This window comes from Lonchura striata, chromosome Z (assembly GCF_050655825.1).
Source record: "Lonchura striata isolate lonStrDom1 chromosome Z, ASM5065582v1, whole genome shotgun sequence".
Lineage (NCBI taxonomy): Eukaryota > Metazoa > Chordata > Aves > Passeriformes > Estrildidae > Lonchura > Lonchura striata.
In genome coordinates, this window is record NC_140740.1 from 23527387 (window position 1) to 23536004 (window position 8618).

Genomic DNA, 8618 nt, shown 5'->3' on the forward strand with positions numbered 1-8618 from the left:
GTTAAGGATGGGCTTGGGATGGTCGGGGCTCCGGCCAAGCGAAGTGACAGGGATAAAGTCGACATCTTCCCGCATATAGGTTGGTTCGTTCGTCCGGTTTCTAGGTGTCTTGTCCTGTGAAAGAGAGTCCTCAGGTGGGGTGCAAGTGTTGTTATTGTCCCTCCCCTCCTCCGATGTTACATTCCCCACCACACTTTTGTCCACGCGCAGGGAGGGACTGCGCTCTGGGACTAGTTTTTTGGTCTAGCCCCCAGGTTGGGGGTAGACCTCCCCTGCTGCTGTTTGTAATGCAGAAACTCTTCCCTCAGGGGACACTTGGTGGCCCAGTGTCCCCCCTGCCCGCAGAGGTAACACTTATCCGGCTGCGGGGGTCCTCTCGGGGGAACTCCTGGCTGGCGGCGGTTGGCTGATGGAGTAGCCGGCGGCGTCGGGGCAGCGGCGAAGGACACCCTCCTGGATGGAGCTTGAGGGGTCCTCCGCAGATCCTCAGCAGGGACCGTGACCTTCTTCGCGCACACCTGCAACATCGCCTGCAGGGTGGGCTCAGGTTCCAGAGGGAGGCTCAGGATTGCCTGCCGACAGGGCTCGTTAGCGTTTTGCTTGGCCACTGTGGCAAGCATCCCCTCCCTCAGCCGCTCATCAGGAACCTGAGCCTCCATCGCCCGATGCAGGCGGTCAACGAAGGTCACGAACGGTTCGCCTGGTCCCTGCTTAATAGACAAAAAGTCAACAGCCGCCCCGCGCGATCTTAAAGTTACGAGCGCCTTTTCCGCTGCCCTTGCGCTGACTTGCAGCGCGCCCCTCGGGATCTTCTCCGCTTGTTTGGCCCCCTCTTTCCACTCCCCCTCCCCACACAGATGGTCTAGGGAAATAACTGCCCCATCCCCATCCCTGGAGGTCTCTGCAGAGGCCCAGAGGTCAGGGAGAACATCCCTTATCTCCCGCTTCCATTCAGACTCCCATATCAGAAACTCCCCATGCGAGATGAGGCATGATATGAGGGTCCGAATGTCCGCGGGGACATATTCGGCCGCAGAAAAGGTCGCTTTTAGCAAGCCCCGAAAATATTCACTTTCCCGGCCAAATTCCCTCTGTGCCTTGCAGAGTTCCTTGATAACGTGTTGCGGGATGGGGGACCATTGTGCGAGGGGCCCGGCCCCCTGCCGCGGTGTGTAGGTGACCGGCGCGGCAGAGAAGGCCGGAAGGGGCGGGGATGGTTCCGGGTTCCCACGCCCCCCCCCTCCGGAACCGATGGCGTGGGAACCGGAAGTCGGAGCGTGGGAACCAGGGGGCGGGGCGGAAGGGGCGTGGCCAGGAGCGGGGGGAGTGGCTGGATGGTAACTCCCCTCCCCGGAGGTGGAGTCAGGGGGCGGGGTATTCCCCGCGTCACCAGGGGCGTGGTTGGGGTAGGGTGGAGGAGGGACATGGGCGGGGAGATCCAGGGAAGGGGCGGAGTTTCGGGAGGCGGGAAGGAAGGGGTTATGGGAAGGGGGAGCACAAGTGGCGGGAAAAGCCATGCGGCCTCCGCCATCTTGTGCCCGGGGGGGAGAAGGAGAAGGGCGGCCATTTTGTGCCAGCCCGGGAGAAGGGGCAGAGAAGGGAGGATTTTTGGGCTTTGGGGACAACTGAAACTGAATAGAACTCCTACGGGACGGGGCTGTACAAGATGGGGAAGAAGGGGAACGGGAAGAGGCAGAGACGGCGCCAGTCCCGCCATGAGGGGAGTTAGGGGCAGAGTGCGAGGAAAGAGGTTTAGGATTGCGAATCCCACCCTCAGAACTGGGGAGCGGTTTGTCTGATGGCTGTGGCAAGTTTCCATAATTATTTTTAACGATATCTCGAATTTGTAAGGCCAATAAGGTAAATTTTGCAAGAGAGAGATCCGACCTGCGTAAGATCTCTCTCCCGACTTGGTCCCAAAAGGGGACTTGATATAGTTTTGCAGCCGAAACATCAGGGAACGCTTGCGACAACCATTTGACAAAGCGCTTAACTTCATTCTTTTTTACCTTAACCCCTCCCACTAAGAGGATTCCCGCAACTTGGATATAAAGGCTTTTCTGGGGCACCGACAGCCTCGCACCCATTGCTGTCAGATGTTATTTGATGCCCCAGGAGGTACAACCAGAAAATAACCAAAGAAACCAAGAAGACTATCCCCCCTGCTCTTCCCCTACCCTCGAGCACTCCCGCCCGGGAAGGGAGGCAACCAAACCCAGTGAGGGATAGGGGAGAGCCGGACCGTCCCTACGCCGCCCGCACGGCGAGGGCCCACCAAGGGAGGGATAGAAAAGAAAAAGCTGATTGTACCTGTCCCGACGAGGCGGAGACCGACGCCGGTGGTGCTGCCGACGCTGCCGGCTCCGTCCCCCGGGAGCGCAACTCCTAAAACAGAGCCTGCTCCGACCGGGGGTGGTTGACGGCCACGAGGGTCTTCTGCAGGGGTCCGAGAGACCCTGAACTCCTCTTCCGCAGGGTCCTAGACGTAAATCCAGGGCCCCACGTTGGGCGCCAACTTGCCGCGCTCCTCAGTCCCAAATGCCCACTGATCTCACGCTCAACCCCGGCTAGCTCTGCACCTGGGGTGAGGACGGGCAGTGAGGCACCTCTCTCTGCTCCCTAGCGGGGTTCGAGAGGTGTCCCCGTGGGTCCTGATCTACGCGGGCGAAGCCCCGCAGGAAAAGGAAAGCCTGGATCCAGCCTGGATTAAATGCTTCTTTAATAAGTGGCCAACGTGGCCAAACGCAGAGAAGACAAACTGGCAGACTGGAACCCCGAGTGGGGTTCGGGACAGACTTTTATAGGGTTTGGGAGGGGAATGAGAGTGGTGACCAGGGAGTGGGAACCAATGGGATACGGGGAAAGGAGTGGCTCCAAGGTGGGGTGATTCCACCTGGTCCAATGGGAAGGGGACATGGGAGTGGCCCCAGGCCCTCGTCCAATCACTCGGTGCCCTGAGTGGAAGCTTCTGGAGAGAGGGGAAGGAACACCGAGTGACGGACAAGGCACCTGGGAGGGGACAGGGGAATACTGACAGGTGTTGGGAAGGCGGGAAGGGAGGACCAGGCGGGAAAACAGAACAAAAGGATATACCAACTCAACAATAGGGGGAAACAGGGACAAACTATTGAGAAATACAAATTCTTAAAATCGTACATAAAATATATAAAAACGCACCACCACATCCATCCTGCACGACCTGTGCCTCAAGGGGCTGAACGCCGAGGTGTTGGTGCAGGGGCTGCAGCCTGTCCTCGAGCAGCACACGGCTCCACTGGTGCATGGCACCATCAGCATCATGGTGGGCCAGTGCAGTGAGGAGGCCCAGAGGCTGCTGTGCTCTGGTGCCATCAGGGACAACAACAACAGCCCTGTGGCCAGTGCCAGCTCCACCACCTCCAGCAGCTCCCAGAGCAGCAGCTCCTGGACGGGGGCTCCTGCCCATGGCCCCGAAATCTGTCATGTGGAGGAGGAAGCTGGTACATCGGAGGCTGCTTTCCCTGGGGGTCCCAGCTGCCCCCCACCTGTGCCTGTCTCCGTGGAGTGGGACTGGCCCCAGGAGGAGCCATGGCAGGAGGTGGTGACAGTGGCAGATCCTTCTGCCCAGGGCAGCAGCTTCAGCCCCTCCACCCCTCTCCTGGGCTACCACCGATTGCCATGGGCACCCTTGCACCCCATTAAGAGAAGGGACTCAGCCCCCAGGACTCTCCCCAGCCCTGCAAGAGGCCAACCCACTGGCAACTCTAGCAGGGCTCTCACAAATCTTCACTGAAGGAAAAGGGAATAAAGAGTTATTTCCCACACATGCTTTCTCCCTGTAGGGCAGGAGTGACAGGAGTGCTGGGTCAACTTCTAGCTAGCCCCTTCCCTGACCACACTGAGAGTGGCCGCCCGTTGCCTGGATTGGCCTGGGTGGCGGTATAGCAGGGCTGCTAGAAAGCTGCAGCAGTGAGGCTGCTGCCCCAGAGCACGAGCTGTATCTGCAAAAGGGTCAGGACAAAGAATAGGGAGGGGTCTTCCAATGGTTTCTCAGGGAGGTTTATTCCAGGAGAAGGGTCAGGGAAGGAAAGACACAGAACAAAGGTGTGCACCAATTTATATACAGAGGAGGGTACAAGGGGAGGTTACAGACTTTGTCAAGGAACCTGGGGAGGAGCAGAAGGTAGGGATTACAATACTCAAACCCATAGGGAATAACAGGGAAAGAGTACAGTTTGAATGAACCAGTTAAGTCTTAGGGGATACAAGATTGCCAGGGAAGGATCTGGAAGTAAAGACGGGATTATACTGACAGACAAAGGAGGAGGGCAGAGTTACAGTGATGGACATGGAAGGTACTGGAACAAAGAGCATCTTCGGGGAGATGGACAAGGGAGGTGAGAGGATAAGCTTCAGGGACAAACCATCTGCACAGGGATAACAGAACCAACTTATGGAAGAAAAACACACTACCACCCCGGAGAAGCTAAAGGCAGAATGGACAGCTCAGGCAGCTGGTCTTGACGCAGGACCCAGGGTGGGCTTAAAGATAATTTTAATGAACATGCAATGCTTGATGAGGGAGAATATGTGTTAAATGGAGTAGGTGAATTGGGAAGTCTGTACTTTCTCACTACCTCAGACAATGGGGAAACAAAGAGGGCAAGATAAAATTGGGAGTTTAGGATAAAAGAGAGACTGTGACTTCCAAAAATTCAAGACACATCCCACAGAGTTATGGCCCAGTGGATTCTCTCCCCTTATTCAGATCCTTATTTTTCTATTGACTTTGGCATTGCCATGTTGTTTTCCCTCAGATGTCCTCACTTCTTCCTCTTCTCTGACTAGAAGAAAAACTGCTCCTCTGGGGTACCATTGCCAAAAAGTTTTACTATCTCCAAGATTATTGCAGTATATCACAGCACCAAAATGTTGATCTCATCTAGGCTCTGCTCCGGAGAACCGCTCATTACATTTCTGCTCCCAGCCACGTGGCCCTGCCACCACCATGGAGGCAGTGGTGGCCACTTCGGGGCTGGCACTATTGAACACCTCTCTTTATGTGGATGCTGGGAAGGAGAAGCTGCTGCCATCGCCCCCCTGCCCTTCTGTCCACAGTGCGGCTGGCCAGGAGCAGCCAGGCACACAAGGCTCACCACAGGTCGTGCCAGGATGGCAGCAGCCGTGGCAGCTCATCGCCACGTGCTGCACCTGGATGGCCCCTGGCAGCAGTGCCTCGCCACCCCTGGGAAAGAACCACACATGGGCTGTTTTGCTTTTGTTCTTCAATATGTCATCACAGAGATGTTACAACCTCTCTAATTTGCCCAGCAGCATGTCCCTCTTCAGAGCCATCCCAGAACGGCTCTGTTGGACATGGTGGAAGCTTCTAGCAGCCTTCCAGAGAAGCTACCCACATGGCCCTCCCCTGCTACCCAAAACCAAGCTGTGCCAAATCCAACACACCCAGGTGCCTTTTTCCAGCTCTGTCTTATTCCTTCTTTACTTCCTGAGAGATTCCTAAAAAAAAATCCTCAACAAAGTGATTACAGCCCATTGCTCAATCAAAAGCTTAGCAGATCTTGAGGGCTGAGGGCCCAGGCTGGACAGTCATGAGCCATCATAAACTGAAATGAAAAGTCATCACCATCTCAGCAGAAAATGCCTTCAGTAGCCAGAGCAGCTGCCAAAGGGCTGATCTGCCGCGCTCCTCAGCCCCAAATGCCCACTGATGTTCCACTCGACCCTGGCTAGCTCTGCACCTGGGGTGAGGACGGGCAATGAGGCACCTCTCGCTGCTCCCTAATGGGGTTTGAGAGGTGTCCCCGTGGGTCCTGAATTAGCGCTAGCGACCCTACGGCGATGAAGAAAAGCCGGGACCAGCTTGGGATAAAGTCTTCTTTAATCCAGGGCCAACGTGGCCAATGCAAAGAAGAGGCAATGATAAACTGGAACCCACAACCTGGAACCCCCCCAAGCTGGAACCCCGAGTGGGGTTTGACACGAACTATTATAGGGTTTGGGAGGGGAATGGGAGTGGAAACCAGGGAGGGAAAACCAATGAGAGACGGGGAAGGGAGTGGCTCCACGGTGGGGTGATTCCGCCTGGTCCAATGGGAAGGGGACATGGGAGTGGCTCCAGGCCCTCGTCCAATCACTCGGTGCCCTGAGTGGAATCTTCTGGAGAGAGGGGAAGGAACACCGGGTGACGGACAAGGTACCTGGGAGGGGATAGGGGAATGACACAGCACTTCTTGGGTGGATTGACAGGTGCTGGCAAGGCGGGAAAGGAGGACCAGGCGGGAAAACAGAACAAAAGAATGTACCAACATAGGAAACAGGGGGAAACAGGGACAAACCATTGGGGAGAATACAAAATTCTTAAAACCGTACATAAAATAAATAAAAACGCACCACCACATCTCCCCCTTTTGTGTTTAAAAAGAAAAGAAGGAGAGGGAGGTAAAACATAACTTAAACTGGGGAGTCAGAGTCTTTGGCATCTTCGTCGAACCAGACATCGTTTTGATCTTCTTTCGGCTGCTCACTGATGTTGAGTGGCTGGAGCTCACCGGGGTCGGCTACTGCGGCGTGGTTGATTTTGATGTTGCTGTTGAGGGCCTTTATCAGCAGCCTCTTGACCACGCCGAAACCCACAGCAAAGGCGATGAGCCCCAGCAGCAGCACGATGCCCGTTTGTATTAGGGAACGAATCCACCCAGCGAGGCCCCATCCTTCAAAGAGGGAGTCTAGCCATCCGGCGGACTCCTTCTGGATGTGGTGAATCATCTCCTGCATCCTTGAGATGGACGTCCGGACGTCCTCAGCCTTAGATGATAAGTTCATACAACAGAGTCCCGCAAACTCCTCGCAACGATGATTGTGTAACAATAAAAGAAAATCAATGGCCGCTCGATTTTGCAAGGTAGCTTGTCTCGTTGTTTCCTCATCTGTAAGGAGGTTGCTAAGGGCGGCTGATGTAAGGTTGGCTTGTTTTACAACCCAGCATTCAAGTCCGGCCAATTCATTGAATGCTTGAGCTATGGATAACCACGGAAGAAATGCAGTGGTAACCACGCTCTTAAGTTTTTGACCAATGGGTGACTTCGTCTTTGCAGTTTTCGTCCAAATCTACGAGATCTGTGTCCCTTTTTTGGCGTGCCAATTGACCTGTCGAATTTAGCTGTTTCCAATGAGCTATCTGTGTTTTGTTAGGTGTAAACAAGCTCAGCTGCCCAAAAGTGCACGGCCCTCCGACCAGGTGAGGGGGGATGCCTGCCCACGCTCGGTTGCCACAAATTAAAAACACACCTTTGGGGAGAGCGTGGGGTTGGTGGTCTGGGGTGGAAAAGCCAGGAATGTGGAGGACTTGGTCACACCAATTTTTTGCTAGGTATTCGGGGATGGTTTGGACTATTTTTCTTTGAGGGTGGGCAAAAGGATTGTCGGAAACGAAAAAATGAATACACATGTAGGCTAAGGAGGACCCGAGCAGCTCCAATTCCTCGGGGTCCTTTTCAAGCAGGGGGAATGCTCTAACCCACTTCCTCCAGAGCTCAGGCTCCCTCATCGTATGAGTGAAGAAGATTCTGGCCCTGGATTTAGTGGGCAGAGCGGAGGCGTTGGGAGGTAAAGTGAAGGGAAAACTCTTTAGGGGAAACGGGATCCCCACGAGACAAGACAGAAACGGATTGGCGGCAGAGGAGGTGGACAAACATAGGTGATCCTGATTTAGAGATTTGGCGAGAGTTGTCCACACGTTGGCGGGCGGCTGAGGAACGACCCAGGAATGCAGGAGACGAGGGGCGATGGAGAGGCCCAGAAGGATGAGGTAGATTGGTGGGAACATGCTGGGTTGACCGGTGGTGGTGGGCGCAATTCTGTAAGATAAACTGAAACGAAAATTAATACTTAAAATTAATAGGGAGGTCCATCCTCCAAAGAAAAAGGGACTCCGTGGAGCCTAGGAAGGGGAACGGAAGGTCATAACAAAATGGTTCGGAGCTGGGGGAAAGGGATCTCCTCCGCCTGCGGAGGGCTGCATGTCCCACCTGAGGACTTGATGGTCTTTTATCGGAATTTTTGGGGACATAGGGCCGGACGAACTTGGAAGGGACCCATCTCAGGCCTGAGGGCGTGGATACGCAAGCGTATCCCCGTCCCCAGGTGACTAAGTCATAGGGTCCCTCCTGCCGCCAGGTCTCCGGATCTTTAACGAGAACTGGCAGCCTTTCCCTGACCTTGCTCTGCTCTGATGCCCCGAAATGCCTCACGATGGGAGGGTTGAGGCAATCGAACGAACAATTTAAAAAGTTCAGAGTAAACAGGGCTCGCGACAACTGGACCTGGGGGGACTCATGCTTGGATGCTGAAAGTTGTTGTTTCAGCATCCGTTTGATGTTTTGGTGAGTCCTTTCCACCACCGCTTGACCTGAGGGGGAATAGGCGATGCCGGTCTTGTGTTCTATTCCCCATTGCTGCAGGAAGCTGGCAAATTCCCTGGAGGTATACCCGGGGGCATTGTCTGTTTTGATTAATTTGGGGACGCCCAGCATAGAGAAGGCTTGGACTAGATGTTTCGCAACGTCCTTCGCCCTCTCCCCGGTGTGGGCAGAGGCGAAAACTGCCCCAGAGAAGGT